Below are 17,948 nucleotides of genomic sequence, written 5' to 3'. Positions count from 1 at the left end.
GGCAAAATAATTCAATTGAGTACACTAAACCACAACATCAGTCCTGCCATTTTACAGAAAAGTGTCCTTAGAATTTGCAATGTAATTATGTATTAATAGATTGCCCCATAGAGGAGAAACCTAAAAGTTATGATCAATATTTAAGTTTCATAGACAAGGAAACTATAACTAAATAATGGCACTTTATCACAAATGATGTATTGATGGTATTTCTTATTTCTCCACACCTCTTTTATACTCAGTAAAGTTCACTGAATTAAGGGGGCATTTTTATTAAACACCAGAGTATAGAAACCAAAGCAACATGATGTCTGTGAGTTCCTGCCAGAAGCTAATAGGGTTTTCACTCCCTGAAATGGAATTTCTCTTTTCTAGCTTACTACTTTTGTGATCAAGATATTTGCAAGAGCTGTACATTTGATGATCTTTGATATAATTCCCAGGTCTTGATTAAGATATATGCTATGGTGAAATTTTGGTCTCCTGAGTATGAAGAGCTCAGTAGGTAATTTTCCTACAGGTAAATATAACATATTTTGTTTTTCTCTATAGATAATGAGATGTCTCCTTTCAGTTATGTCTTGTGCTACAATTGCCATCATTAGATAAGTGATTTAAGTCAACACGAGCTGTGCTTTTAATAGGCACAAATATGTGGTTCTATTGATTTTCATTTAAATCTGTATGCATCTGGGGACATGTACCTATTTACAGAACATAGCATAAGTAAGAACATAGTTTTGTTGCTGAAAACAGGTATCTTGGTAAAAAAAAAAAAAGATGTGGAATTTAGAAACAAAGCAAATGTTCTAATTTAGTGCATTAGACTCAATATAAAGAAGTTTGACAGCTACTCCATGGACAGGGGTACAAGATGTATATATTCAGACAAGAGAAAATCTCTTTTTTTTAATGTAAGGTAAACCAGATAACATATTAACATATTTTTCTGTTGTTTCACTGGTCAGTAGTCTGGTTGCTTTACTCCTGGTATCCATAAGAAGGTGACTTAGTTATTGGTCAGTGGGGTTATTAACAGTGAGATTTTGATGGCTGTAAATGCCTACTTGCAATTTATAACCACCTGCTTTACACTAACTCAGCTGTCAGTGCCGGTACTAAGAAATCCAAAGGGATATAAGTATTGATTTATTTTTCAGCTTTAGGAAAAAACATTTATGAGCTTGGTCATTGGACATTGATCTGGAAAAGTAATATTTTTCAACTGAGAATTGTCAAAAATACAGAGTTCTAGTTATGAGCCAACTTTCAATTTCATAAGTATTTAATTCTGAGGACACCGATGTATGAGGTGAAAAATGATAAAAATAGAACAAAAGACAGGGAAAAGTTGTCATTTAATAAATTAAACATACATAATTTATCTCACCCATGGCCTAGTAATTGCAGGCTTGAATAATTAACAAAACTTTTCAGTCTGAAAACAAAATCCACACCAACCCTCTTTGGCAAGGTTGACTGTGGAAACAGGGTCATTGAGGAAAGAAAAGGAAGGAGGATACGCAGAGGAAGAAGTTGCTGTGGAAGTAGAGAGAGAAGGCAACATCTCATAGTGGGCTTCTACCTCTTGGTGACAGATTACAGCAAAGTTGCCCTCAGGTTCCTCTTGCCTCAGTGTTGAGATGCCTGATTGCTATTTTAGCTTAGTTTTCTTTATTGCTGGAATCTTAATTTTATTCTCTGGCTCCTCTAGCTTAGGTTGTTTCTTTATAGATTAAGTATTCTGGAAATTGGATTTTCAAGTAGTTATTTTCATCTGACTAGGCAATCCATTCAGAATCAAACATTGTCCCTGATGCTCTATTGGCCTAAACATTGTTATTAATGATATCAATTACCCACTTCACAGTCACTGTATTTTCTATTCTTACCAGAGAAAAAGGTAAAGTAGAAATAAGGTAATTAATGCTTCTGAGTCTTTGTTCAGTTTGGCCTGCTTGGAATGTTAAAGAAATTTTTTTCTTTTCCTTCCTTCCTTCCTTCCTTCCTTCCTTCCTTCCTTCCTTCCTTCCTTCCTTCCTTCCTTCCTTCCTTCCTTCCTTTCTTCCTTCCTTCCTTTCTTTTTCTTTCTCTTTCTTTCTTTCTCTCTCTCTGTCTGTCTCTCTCTTCTTTTTTAATGTTTAAATTTTCATGTAGGCTTTTTGGGAAATGTTTAGTTCCCTCTTATTCATAGCTGATCACTGATTACTGTAATTGGGTCTAAGAATAAATTGACTTCCTCATATGTATCTTTTCTGCTTCTTCCAAGATATTTCTTACTAATTGTGAAATAAAGTCTTCTCTTCTAGTATTTGGTCTGACCCTAGTTCCTGACACAGAGCTTCTAAAGTCTTTGTAATTTCCTGACTCATATGAGCATCTTTTCTTCTAATAAGGTGGCTCTTGGTGAGCCTTTGGCTGGGGACTGTTCACCAGAAAGACCAGGCAATAATTAGAATCTTGGAGCTTTCTACCTCACATCCCACTCTGGAAAGAGGGGAGAATAGCTGAAAATTGAGTTAATAATCAATCATGCCTACATGATGAAGACTCCATAAAATTTCCTGAACTATGGGGTTCAGAGAGCCTCTGGATTGGGCAACACATCCATGTACTGGGTGAGTGACACACTGCAACTCCACAGATAGTGTCAGAATTGAATTGAATTATAGAAGACCCAGCTGGTGTCCACTGAATAATTTCTTGGTTTGTAAGCAAAAACCCCCACATATCTGAAAGTTTGTCAGAATGTTGTATTGAGTAATGTGTGAAGAGAGAAAAAAACAGAAATATGTAGAGATAAAAAAGTTTGCTTTTTCTTTAGAGTAATATATTATTGTATAGTCTTCTGTAGAGTTTATACAGTAATAATAAGCTTGAATGTTTCTTTATAGCATATACTATGATAATAAATTACACATTTACGTATTAATCAGAATTCTTTAGTTTGTAAATGCCAGAAACACCTAAGTCAAGGCAGTTAAATTAGAAAGGGTACTTTACTGATTCATGTCAGTATCAAGTCCATGAACAACACTAATATGGATGGTTATATACAGAATACTCAAATAAACACACTCACCACACACACACGCACATACACAACACCATTTTCCCAACTTTTCATTCCTCCATCTCTTACTTCCCTAAATATTTAAGCAAATTCTCTCCTCCTTAAGATTGACTTTCTTCAAAAAATTAGAGTCTTCCTCACTCTTTTTAACAGAATCTCAACTGCAGAAATGAAGAAACTAACTCTAAGTTTCTGAAATCTGATAATTAAACTTCACCTGACTTTTATTCCTATATGACTTGGTTTAAGATCAAAGCTGCCCAGATACATAATCTGGCTTGGTCTTATGCTGGTGTATAACACATGGGCTGTGCAAGAGTCAGTTTCACAAAAAGGGGAAGGGGTTAGATAAGTCAGGAAAACAAGGGTGGAGGGAAAGAGATTGTGTTGATGAGGAGAAAAACCCAGAGGTTCACTGCTAAGTAATTTAAGCACCAAAAGGATATGGTCTCTTCCGTATCTGTTTTAGTGTTAATCTTCATTTATAGACATAGCCCTAGAACGTAACTTAGTGAGCGACAAATTATAGAAGCTCATTAATATATATAAATGGCTATTTTTGCATCCTACATATGTCTCAGCCATACCCTATTTAAATGCAAATTCCTTTCCTCTTACTTTTTTGCTGTTGTTGTTGTTTTCGTTTTTTTTTTTTTTTTTTTTTTTGGAGATAGAGTTTCACTCTGTCACCCAGGTTGGAGTGCAGTGGTGCGATCTCCTCTCGCTACAGGCTCCGCCTGCCGAGTTCAAGTGATTCTCCTGCCTCAACCTCTCCGGTAACTGCCACCATGCCCAGCTAATTTTTGAACCTTTAGTAGAGATGGGGTTTCACCATGTTAGTCAAGCTGGTCTCGAACTCCTGACCTTGTGAATCGCCCACCTTGGCCTCCCAAAGTGCTGGGACTAGAGGCATGAGCCACCGCGCCCGGCCTCCTCTTACTTTTTTTGTAACTTTCACTAGCTTTGACTACAGTGAAATACTCTATTTGTATTTCATAACCAAAAGCATATGGGAATAGTTATGTCATCATAACAAAGTATCAGTGTAAATTTGCATTCTATTTTACTACAATTTTATTTCCCAAGTTATGAACAATTACAAAAATACAAAATGAAATATAAGTATCTCATGTATTAAGAAAATAGTTTTAATTTGTTATTTTTCTCATGTGTTCACGTTAAGGATCCACATCATTACAGACACTAAAACATTCTACAACTCTTCTATATTTTATTAAAATTTATATATGAAGCCAGGTGTGGTAGCTCATGCCTGTAATCCTAGCACTTTGGGAGGCCAAGGTGGGCAGATCACCCAAGGTCAGGAGTTCAAGACCAGCCTGACCAACATGGTGAAACCCCGTCTCTACTAAAAATACAAAACTTACCCGGGAGTGGTGGTGGGCACCTGTAATCCCAGCTACTCAGGAGGCTAAAGTGGGAGAATTGCTTGAACCTGGGAAGTGGAGGTTGCATTAAGCCCAGATTGTGCCACTATACTCTAGTCTGGGTGACAGAGTGAGACTCTGTCTCAAAAAATAAAAATATTATATATGCATATATAATCTCAATTTGAAAGATGATAGGGCAGAAAGCATGTGAACACTTTGGCTTTCTACCAAATACCACCATATGAGTTTAATCAAAGGAGATAAATTTTTTAACGATATTTCAACAAACAGTACAAAATACCACAACTTTTAAAATTTAATATTCCCTATTATAGGTGCAAAATTTTTAAAAATTTATTTAACATATCTAATATGTGATCTTTACTTCTTTTATATATAATATTGGTATGATCTTACTTCATAGGATTATAATAAGAATAGATAAAATATTACACAAAAATGTGATTCACACATACTAAGCACTCAGAAAGTTGTAGCTATTATTATTTTAGGTATCTTGGAATACTGAATATTCTTCCAAATTCCTTGTTTCTAACAGAGAGGATTTGCTTCACAATCTAATTCATTTCACTGATAATCAGAATAGAAAATGGTATTAGCTGAGTCTTAAAGGGTATTGGATTGACAGAAGCATTTCAGGAATATCACTGGGAAAAGTAATAATTGTAACTATTTGCCTGATAGTTTTCATCACTAAGAGAAAACTAAAATCACCTTCCAGCATAAATTCACCTATTTGACAATTTAATTAATTGAAAAAAGCTGATAATATTTCTCCATGGAATATTAATAGATACATTTTAATTAATATTTTAGTATTTGTATTTAATAATTATTTGTACAAAACAGTCACTTGTTTATATTATTTGATTTTGTATTAATTACCATATAAATGATAGCTCATTTTCAGTAACAACGAAAGAGATTTTCTAATATTAAGAATGTATGTTCCCTGGAAAAACTTATATTCCAACACATGTACAGAATTCTGTAACAGAATGATAAACAGGTTGATAGATACAATGTTTTCAAACAATTACATCGATCATATAATGATCAATTCTATCAGAGAGGTAAAAAGAGTATGTGAAAACACAATGAAAATAAAACAGCATGCGATTTATGAATAGTGAAAAAGAGAACATTAATATATGATAAATTTTTGGTGACAGGCATTAAATCACTATAGCTTTTAGATTCCATTCATTTATATAAAAATAAATATTTTTATCTTTAAAAATTTTTTAATCCTTTAATTATATACTTGGCAAATATCTAAAATATACATTTTTAAAATGTAATTTTAAATGTCAATTTAAAATCAGCCAAGGGATTACACAATACATTTAGGGGGTTTAGCGCAAATAAAAAAATTTGAGAACATATTTTACAACAGCCAATGCAATAAAATAGTGATGTAGGAGGCCTACAAGTTGTTAATGTAGTGACCAAGTAAGAGACAATTTGTGAACTGATAGAGACAAACTTCATTAATAATTAGAGTCTACATTTTAACAGGTGAAGAAGTGAATGTACGCAAACTGAGGACATAGAGACTCCAAGTTTAGATTACACATTTTCCATATGAAACATTAGAAAATGTAGAAAGTGATATTATTTCTTGAAAGAAAAATGACCTAATTGGAACAAACTTAATTAATTCATTTAAAACCTCAACATCAAGAAAGATGTTTTTATAGTTTTACTTACATCTTTTAAGAATGTAGTCGAGGAAGTTCTGCACACTAATTAGACTTTCACACAGTTGATGGTTTGATATTTTTGTTCAAAACTTTAGTGATACAAACGGACTTAGCATGATATAAATGAATTAGGTTTATATTCTACTTGGAAAGCATTCTACACAGTAAAAAGGCAGAAAACAAAATTCTTCACTAGTAGGAAGCTGTTTTGTGACTGTGTTGTTTGAAAAGGAACACCAAACTTGCTACATTTCTCTCATTCTTGGAACCCAAAAAAGAATAGGTATGAATCTACTAAACCAAACTGAAAAATAATATTTTAAAAAAGCTGTGCACATTTTCAACATATAACTTAAATGTATTAAGTATATTAAATGTTGAATTTTAAAACTCAGATGTAGACACTTCTTATAGACCATCATCATATGAGCCTCTGTCTAATGAAACAGTTGATTCCACTATTTATAGGGCTAACTTATTTATTCAATATCTACACACGTATTCTGTGCTAGGAAGTGGCACGCTTTGTCCACTGGGGATACAGAAATCAAAATATTTCAGAATTCAAAGAGATTTTATGTCACATAAACATTGTGGTGTGTCAGCTTGTCTCTCTCTCCTCCACCACTCTTCTCAGAGTCTTGTTCACATCCTTCCCATTTCTAACAGCTGCCACACAATCAAGTTAACTTTTAAAGAGAGGGGTGTTGTAGTATAACTGAAGACAGTAGACATTCTGAGAAGAGGTTGTATTGCCAGTATCAATAGTCTGATTTTCTTAGAGATGCTTGTTAACCCTAGATATCTAAAGACGTTACTGAACCCCAGTAGCCAAATTCCAGCTCTGTGGAACTCATCTTGGGTTAAACTACTGGGAGGGAATGAATTTTGACTGAACAATTACAGTAATTAACAAGAAATGTAATTATTTTATTAATTATCTAATTATCACAAAGAAAGAGAACGTTCTAATTTTTTAGATTACGTATTATACAAAGGCGTAACAGATTTTCCAGCAGCAACACCGCATGAAAGTTAACAACAAAATACACTTTTTTTCTTCCCGAAGTTGACTATTTCAGCACCTCACCAACATAATCAAAGACTCAGTTTCTATGTAACATTGTGCTCACCATCCTTGGCATGCTGGCATTCTCTTTTAGGCTGATTACCCTCATGACACCAAAATGGTTGCTGCAATTTCATGCTTTACCTGCATTTGGAAAAGTTAAAAGCCAATAGGCCTGAAATCACATTTTTAACATATTGTATACAAAGCACCGAGAACATAGACTCTTGTGTCTAGGTAAATTGTCATTCAATTATGAAAACTTAACAAAAATACTCAGATATCCTTTGCCCACTTTTTGATGGGGTTGTTTGTTTTTTTCTTGTATATTTGTTTGAGTTCTTTGTAGATTCTGGATATTAGCCCTTTGTCAGATGAGTAGGTTGCAAAAATTTTCTCCCATTCTGTAGGTTGCCTATTCACTCTGGTGGTAGTTTCTTTTGCTGTGCAGAAGCTCTTTAGTTTAATCATATCACATTTGTCAATTTTTGCTTTTGCTGCCATTGCTTTTGGTGTTTTAGACATGAAGTCCTTGCCCATGCCTATGTCCTGAATGGTACTACCTAGATTTTCTTCTAGGGTTTTTATGGTATTAGGTCTAACATTTAAGTCTCTAATCCACCTTGAATTAATCTTCGTATAAGGAGTAAGGAAAGGATCCAGTTTCAGCTTTCTACTTATGGCTAGCCAATTTTCCCAGCACCATTTATTAAATAGGGAATCCTTTCCCCATTTCTTGTTTCTCTCAGGTTTGTCAAAGATCAGATGGCTGTAGATGTGTGGTATTATTTCTGAGGACTGTTCTGTTCCATTGGTCTATAGCTCTGTTTTGGTACCAGTACCATGCTGTTTTGGTTACTGTAGCCTTGTAGTATAGTTTGAAGTCAGGTAGCGTGACGCCTCCAGCTTTGTCCTTTTGACTTAGGATTGTCTTGGCAATGCGGGCTCTTTTTTGGTTCCATATGAACTTTAAAGCAGTTTTTTCCAATTCTGTGAAGAAACTCATTGGTAGCTTGATGGGGATGGCATTGAATCTATAAATAACCTTGGGCAGTATGGCCATTTTCACGATATTGATTCTCCCTATCCATGAGCATGGTATGTTCTTCCATTTGTTTGTGTCCTCTTTGATTTCACTGAGCAGTGGTTTGTAGTTCTCCTTGAAGAGGTCTTTTACATCCCTTGTAAGTTGGATTCCTAGGTATTTTATTCTCTTTGAAGCAATTGTGAATGGAAGTTCATTCCTGATTTGGCTCTCTGCTTGTCTGTTACTGGTGTATAAGAATGCTTGTGATTTTTGCACATTAATTTTGTATCCTGAGACTTTGCTGAAGTTGCTTATCAGCTTAAGGAGATTTTGGGCTGAGACGATGGGGTTTTCTAAATATACAATCACGTCATCTGCCAACAGGGACAATTTGACTTCTTCTTTTCCTAACTGAATACCCATTTCTCAAAAGAAGACATTCATACAGCCAACAGACACATGAAAAAATGCTCATCATCACCCGCCATCAGAGAAATGCAAATCAAAACCACAATGAGATACCATCTTACACCAGTTAGAACGGCAATCATTAAAAAGTCAGGAAACAACAGATGTTGGAGAGGATGTGGAGAAATAGGAACACTTTTACACTGTTGGTGGGATTGTAAACTAGTTCAACCATTATGGAAAACAGTATGGCAATTCCTCAAGGATCTAGAACTAGATTTACCATATGACCCAGCCATCCCACTACTGGGTATATACCCAAAGGATTATAAATTATTCTACTACAAAGACACATGCACATGTATGTTTATTGCGGCACTATTCACAATAGCAAAGACTTGGAATCAACCCAAATGTCCATCAGTGACAGACTGGATTAAGAAAATGTGGCACATATACACCATGGAATACTATGCAGCCATAAAAAAGGATGAGTTTGCGTCCTTTGTAGGGACATGGATGCAGCTGGAAACCATCATTCTTAGCAAACTATCACAAGAAGAGAAAACCAAACACTGCATGTTCTCACTCATAGGTGGGAACTGAACAATGAGATCACTTGGACTCGGGAAGGGGAACATCACATACTGGGGCCTATCATGGGGAGGGGGGAGGGGGAAGGGATTGCACTGGGGAGTTATACATGATATAAATGATGAATTGATGGGTGCTGACGAGTTGATGGGTGCAGCACACCAACATGGCACAAGTATACATATGTAACAAACCTGCACGTTATGCACATGTACCCTAGAACTTAAAGTATAATTAAAAAAAAAAAAAATTAAAGGAGGAAAAAAAGAAAAAAAGTCTTGGCCTAACCCAAGGTGGCTAAGATTTTCTCTCCTAAAAAAAAATAAAAATAAAAATAAATACTCAGATAAACAAGCTATCCAAAAGCCTGCCCCACACATCCTCCTCTCCCCACATTGGAAACTGTTATTGAAGAGGAGAGACAAATCTATGAGAATCCAAAGAGGGGCAGTGAGTAGTACTGATCAAACATTACATTATAAGTAATTGGAAATGGTTATAAGTCATAAAATGCTGAAAAGCCTAGGAATTAAGAGAAGGTCTTCAGATAAAAGTACATTCAGATATTCTGTAATATGTGAATTATTTGTGAGCGGACAATATTATGTAAAATGTGTTTGTGTACAAACATGTACTGTGTATGCATGAAAAGCTAATCAACAAATAGTTTATCATGGATGGCACCACTCCTTTTCCTTGCCATTGCATGATCCAGGGATTGCATATTACAGATCTCATAGTGCTTATCTTGCTCAGACTGATTACCTCTCACCATTGAGGGGAAAAAATTAAACTGCTACTCACTTACTTATCTTTATAAACTTTTTTGTGCTCAACGAAACCCCTGGACAAAAATAAGTGCCTAGTATTAGTTTAACTAGATTATGACAGTGACTCAAAATAAATAATGAGTCCCCTGCCCCTTTTCTTTCCTTTCTGTACTTACCTTCTTACTAATTGAATTGTTTCTCTTCTTGGGATACTGTGTGGTTCCTACATGTACAAACAATAAAAACATAACACATAATAAATAACATATATCTCAAAAGAATCTGAAGAGAGTGGATAAATAGTTCACGTAAGGGATTCTTGGGGATTGAAACTGGTAACTCTCTTGACTGTGATGTTAGAACCTACACAGATCATAACACTGCTCATAGCATTTGCATGCACACACAAGCACACACAAATGAATAAAAGTAAAACTGGATAAATCTGAGTGGATATATTGCATAAATGTTAATATTCCAATGGTGATATTATACTGTAGTTTTACAAAATGCTAATGTCAGGAAAAATGGGTAAATTTTACCAAGGATCTGTCTACATTATTTATTTATTTATTTATATTTTATTGACATATAATATTAACAGATGTATGCAGTTTCAGGGTATATGTGATAAATTTAAAACAGTCCAATAATTTGTAAAGATCACATCAGGGTATTTCAGATATCCATCATCTTAAATATCTTAAATATTTGTTTTTTCTTTATGCTAGAACCATTTGAATTCTTCTCCTTTAGCTATTTTAAAATATACAACAGATAATTGCAAACTATAGTTACCCTACTGATCTGTGTAACACTAGGTCTTACTTTGTTTATTTAAGAGTATATGTGTACCCATTCATCACCTTGTCTCTAACCCTCCCCTTCCCACACCCTTTTGCAACTGCATGTGAATCTACAATTATCTAGATTTTTTTTTTAAAGAATCTGGTAAGTCACATCTTAGTGTGCGTATGTCAAAAATTACATTATATTTGCAGTTTGCATTTTCTTCTCTATATTGTTTATGAACTGTGTTTTCCTTGTAATAGATTGACAATTATCATCAAGCAGATATTTAACCTTTTAGGTCAATAAGGTGTTTGGCATCATGGGATGTAGGAAGCCTCTGACTCCACCTATAAGCAATATCATCCTTGTATGTGTATTAATTTATTCAGTACTTTAATTTATTCATATGAATAGATACAAATGAATTGTGCATAACCTAAAGATTGGTGCATAAAGTAGGCAGTACATGTGCTATCCTAATTGTAGAGATATGTATACATTTTCATTTAATGCCTATCTTTCAATCGAATGTAAGGTTCATGAAACTCCAAGTGGTTTAATGTTTTTTCCCCTTTCCTAGTAGCCTGCCTGGCATTCAATTAGTATTCAATAAATATTGGAGAATGAATGAACAGGTACACAATTCTGTGAAATACACAGAGAAAGATATTTCTGACTGGAGATAGTCAAATAATTTTGAAAAACGAAATGTTTGTAAGAGGACTTGGAACTGGATTAAAAATTATGAGCTAGGAAAGGAAGAAAAGAACATTCTAAGGGACTGCTTAACATCTGCAAAGGCGGGGAAGCAGAAAAAATTAAGAGCAAGACATATTTGGGGAATGGTAAGCAGGTTATAAAGGCTTAGAAAAAAAATTTTGAATTAATTTCTGAAACGTTCATATATCATGCTAGATATTTTTTATTTATTCAATAACCTTGACGTTTTCAGGCAGAGAAGAGAAGCAGTGAATTTTTTATTCTAAAAAATCTACATAGTGCTCTGGTATTTACATAGTGCTCTGGTCTTGCATTATAACTTTGTTTGTGGGGATGAGGTGGAAACTGGCACAGGTGTCTGTAAGAAAGGAGGAATAAGAATATGCCCCAGTTTTCTTGGGCTACCATAACAAAAGACAACATATTAGGTGGCTTAAGCAACAAAAAATTATTTCTCACAATTTTGAAGCCCAGAAGTCCATGATCAAGGTGTCTGCTGATGCTGTTACTCCTGAGGATTCTTTTTTGCCTTGAAGATGGCTGTCTGCTTTCCTGTGTTCACAAAGGGCTTCCCCCAGTTTGTGTGTTGTCTTGTGTCTTAATCTCCCCCTAAAAGGACACCAGTCATATTGGATTAGAGCCCTTGCATCGGACCACAATTTAACTTAATTATCTCTTGAAAGACCCTATTTCAATACAGTCACATTCTGAGGTACTACGGAGTAAGGATTTCCCTATATGAATGTTGTGGTGACACAGTTCAGCCCATAATAGAACACAATTATTAATTCTGATTACAAAAGGATTTTCATAATGTATATCTGGACATAAATGCTATGTCTACAGACAGTCATCAAGAAATATTAAAGTTTTTTTTTTTTTTTTTTTTTTTTTTTTTTTTTTTTTTTTTTTTTTACGTGAAAGCTTTATTTTCTGTACATGGAATCAAGTTTTCTGCAGCCCAGCCAGTTCATCAGATAAGAGTATTTGGCTAAACATCTCCAAAACCTTCTCTTTATAGTTCTATTTTCCTTAACCTCCCTTCCAAGACTGATTTTCATAGAAATAGGTGAGAGAGTTTCATGAAGTGATAAATAGGCATTCACACACTAAGCTGTTACCTTTCCTCACCAACAAAGATGTACTATCATTGTACTTCCTGGCTGTCACATGTGGCATCTCTGTGGCATACCTACTGGCCTTTTTCCCAAGACATTTTCAATGGTTGACTATAACCTCATTATCCTTTTAATTCCATATGTTACATCATAATAAAATAAATTTCTAATCATTCACCAGCATCAAAACTACAATCACTTCTCATGAAATTTCTTCTATTGAATGCACGTGGAATTATTTACTATCGGATGGAAAGTTAAAGACATTTCCACTACAGAATAAAATTCTAGCTAACTAAGTTGGTAATGGAACTTAGATCTCTCAAGTATGTTTCCATTTCACAATAACTTGAATTAACTAGCTCTAGTGATGCTAATGTGATTTTGACATTATTTTCAGTGACCTTAAACTCTTAGCCTATTTTAATCAATTAAATCTGCAGTTACATTAGAAAGTGTATAAACCATTTATTGAAATTATTATAATGAAGCAAAAAGCTATGAAAGCAATAAAAATATTTATTTCTGTAATTGAATGCATTGTGGCATCTATTTACATAGTGCTCTCATATTCTTTTGCATATTTCCATAAAAGGACATCCATATACTATCATAATTCTGTTTATAATATAGTATAATAAGTGTGATATTGTATACTATATATAATATATTTTATTATTATATAGAATATATAGTGTAATATATACTATATCTAGTATATTATTAATATACTATTAATATAATGTATTATTTTATGATAAAATATAATCTAATATAGTATAATATAGTATACTATACTATGTTATATATATATATGAGAATAGAATATAATCTATATAGTATACCCTGATATACTGTGGTATAATGTAATATAGTATAATATAATATACCACAGTATATTATATTTGATTATATTCTATTCTAATATATTCTATTCTATTATAGTATAGTATAATATATTATAATATACCATACTAGAATGTACGGTAATACATAACATAATATGGTTTATTTTTCTAATTCTTATTTTCTTCTATGAGCTATGTGAATGTATTTTTGCATCTTATTCTAAATAGGTAAAAATTAAAATGACTTTAAATGAATGCCTAGAAAAAATAAATGAAGTGTCAAGCATAAACATTAACAAACTGACAAGCACGGACACTTTCACTGTCTTACTCATTGCTTTGAACCTTATAAACGACTAATTTTTATTTGTGCTGTAAATTAATGACTAACAGAAAAAAAGCTAAAGTAGGATTAAAAATATCCTGAGCCAGCATGTATCTGATGTGACCCTAATTATTTGATGAGCCAAAGTTTTTCTCCCAGATGCAAAAGGAAGTCCTTACAATGCTAAAAATTGGAAAATAAGGATAAATAAAAAGGCAATTTCTGGATTTTTTGCAAAAACACTTTTTAGAGATTTTTCTACTTGGTGAAATATTATGAAAATAGATTGATGAAACTAAATTTGATCTGTTAACATAACTATTTTCCAGTTAGTTACAGTAAAATTTCATCTTTATCAAATGTTTGTGATGATTAAGGCATTACTTAATCATTTGATTTTGATTTCATTTTTAATTTACAAATTAAAGTGTAGGTTACAAAACCAAACATTTTTGCATATCCCGATGACATGTGAGTGAAATAATATAATATGTAGTGTTTTGAGTCTGTCTTCTTTTACTTAGCATGATATACTTGCAATTCAGTCATTGTTTCATTTGTCAATAGTTCATTCCTTTTTACTGCTAAGATTGTAATACTACATTTATCCATTCTCCAGTTGAGGGACATTTCAGCTCTTTCCAGTTTTTTGCGATTATGAATAAAGCCACTATAAACATTTGCTTACAGGTTTTGTATGAACAACAGCTTTTGTTTTATTTAAGTAAATACCTGGAGAAGGAACTGCAGGGTCAAATGGTTAAGTTTATACAGTATTTAATATTATTGGAGAGTTATAAACCATGTTTGCTTTTGTTTGTTTGTTTTGCATGCTGAATTTAGTTATCACTTGCTGTGTAAAAGGCTACCCCCAAAACTAGGTAGCCTAGAAGAGCAAACATACATTATTTCACAAATTCTTGGGTTAGGAATTTGGAACTTGATAGCAGGGTAACTCTAGCTCAGGGTTTCTCATGAGGTTATAATCAAGATGTTCCCAGGCTACATTCATGAAACACCTGTCTGAGAGGAGAAGGATCCATTTCCAAGCACTCACATTGATGTTGGAACGTGGTCTCTATTCTGCCACATGGAAATCTTCATAGGGCTGTTTTAGTGTCCTTACGACATGTTAAGGGAATCTCCAGGACCAAATGATCCAAGAGACAGACTGATGAGAAAGCAGCAATAACTAGTATAACGTAGTAACAGATGACACAGACCTGCATTTCCACAGCGTTTGACTTGATGAAAGTGAATTATTAAGTGCAGACAACACTCAAGGATAGATGAATTTGCCTCCCATTTGAAGGAGGGAGGAGGGAGTATATAAGGATTACTACATATATGTTTGATAACCACTGCACCTAGGGATATCTAATATCTCCAGCATAAATTATCAAAAAGATACCCCTTTTCTATTTGTCTTTGTCTTTCGAAAAGAAATCGAATAACCAGACGTATGTATTTTAGGACATTCTATTCTTTAGCATTGTTTTCTATGCCTCTTTTTTATTCAATAAAATACTGTCTTGATTAGTACAGATTTGAAGTCAACTATCAAGAGTTGTCTAGCTCTGTTCTTACTTTTCAAAACTGTTTTGACTCTACTGACTTCTTTGACTTTTCATGTAAATATAGTCAATTCCTTCAAATGTTCTTTTGGAATTTTTATTGGGATTGCTTAAATATATCGTACAGGTCCAGATGAACACAACTAAAATATTAATAATATAGAATCATAATTTATAACTACACTATATTTGTTCATCAACTTAATTCCTATATTTATTTAATCAGTGTTTTATAGTTTTATCATTTTCAGGATACATATGTTACATGTGTTTTAGGAGATTTATACTTAAGCATTTCATGATTAATAATGCTACTGTAAATGGTACTTTTTTTCTAGGATCAGTTTCTAATTGTTCATTAGTAGGATAAAAATGTTAACATTTCATATTAACCTTGAATTCTGAAAACTTGCTTAACTCATTAGTTTTGTTAGCATTTTGTTGGTTCTTCACTAATTTCTATCCAAACAATTTGATATACAAATAGATATAATTATGTTTTTCCTTTCCAGTCTGTATGTATTTTATTTCTTTATTTGCTTTATTGCATTTGTTAGGACCTCCTGTATGATACTATGTAGGAATTGTGATAGTTGATATCCTTGTTTTTTTCCAGACTTAGAGAGAGAAAACCCAGTTTTTCAGCAATATGTGGAAACATTATGTAGAACTGTGTGTGAGCTACAGTTTTTAATTTGTTTGTTTAAGATATCCTTTCTCAGATTGAAAACATGTTCCTCTATTTTTGGTTTTCTGAAAGTTCTATATTATAACTGGATGTTAGATTTTGTCAAATGCTTTTACTGCATCTATTAAGATTATCTTTTTTTCCTTTAGTGTGCTGATATGGTGAGTTACATTGGATGATTTTTCAACTTTGAATCAATGTTTAATAACCAGATAAACCAAAACTGGTCAAGATATATTATCAATTTCGTATGTTCCTGGATTTGATTTACTAATAATTTGTTAAAGTTGGTTGCATCTATGTTCATGATAAATAATTATCTATAGTTTTCTTTTATTATAATATCCATATTGGGTTTTAGAGTTGTATTAAGTATACTCTAATTAAAGTGAGTGATTTTGAAGGTAGTCCCTTCATTTTTTATTGGAGAACTGATTGTGTCAGATTGATATAACTTCTTCACTAAGTATTTAGTAGAATTATGCAAGAAGCTCCATGAATATTGAGATTTCTTTGGTTATATTTTTAACAACAAATTCAATTTTTTTTTAACAGATACAAAGTTACTCTCTCTATTGCGTCTTGGAAAATTTTCTGTAGTTTATTTACTTAAAAAAAGTTTCCAATTAATCTAATTGGTCAAATTTAAGGAGATGGAATTTTGTTAAAATATTTATTTAAAAGCCTTTTAATATTCCTTTTATAGCCTTTTCTTTCTTAAAATATTGTTTGCATTTTTGTCTTCTCTTTTTTCTTTTTGTATTTTTTGTCAGTCTAGCTAGAAGTCTATAAATTTTATTGATATTTTCAAATAACTATCCTCATTACAGATTGTATTTTACAGAATCTCTTTTGACTCTCTCTTTGATCCACAGGTTATTTAGATGTATGTTCTTAATTTCTAAATAGTTTTTTTTTCCCCAAATATCTTTCTGTTACCGAATGCTATTTAATTATGTCCCAATAATACAGTTTTATGAGGTTTCAGTATTTTGAGCTTGTTTTTCTGTGTCACCAAGGATATGATCCACCTGGATGAATAACACATGGGCCCTGGAAAATAATATATAATCTCTGTTTCTATAGAGCATTTCAGGATGTTGGGTAAATCACATTGGTTGACAGTGCTGTTTACTTCTTTATACTTACTAATATGCCCTGTACTTTATCTATCAAGTCTATGAAAAACTGATATATAAATTTTGTAAACTTGTCTATTTCTCTTTGCAGTTTATCAGTTTTGCTTCATATATTTTAGATCTCTACTTTTAGGTGTATGGACATTTCACATTGTTATGCTTTTTTGAGTAATTGCCACATTTATCATTATTTACTTCCATTCTCTCCTACAGCAACATCATTTGCTCCTCTTTTTCCACAGGGTAAGACTTTTATTTTTTTCCATAAGTAATATAGAAGAATACAATCTGCACGGACTTTTGTGTCTTTCCTCAGAAACTGATGTTCTGCTTCCCCAGGCATGCACCATGGGAATGGCTTTCTCGGGTCCCGTCTGTCATTCTGCCTTCAATCTTTCTTATGAGGACAGAGTAACATCTGTAACGTATGTGGAAGCCAGAAATCTAATCAACTTACTTTAATCTGAAATTTTATCCACCGAGTGTTCATTTCACAACCCTTTTATAGTCTGATCTTATACATGGAAAACTTGAAGCTTAAAGAGCTTTTAATTTGCCCAAGATCAGACAGCTAGGAAGTGAGAGAGCTTTGTTGATTCTTTATTTTTTACTTCACTTCTGGGGAAAAAAAATTATATTCAGAAATCAGATATATTTTAAACTGTTGAAATACTTGTTGATATCAGTA

Source organism: Rhinopithecus roxellana, chromosome 11 (genome assembly GCF_007565055.1).
Source record: "Rhinopithecus roxellana isolate Shanxi Qingling chromosome 11, ASM756505v1, whole genome shotgun sequence".
NCBI classification, from domain to species: Eukaryota; Metazoa; Chordata; class Mammalia; order Primates; family Cercopithecidae; genus Rhinopithecus; species Rhinopithecus roxellana.
Note: the sequence above shows the minus strand (reverse complement) of the source record.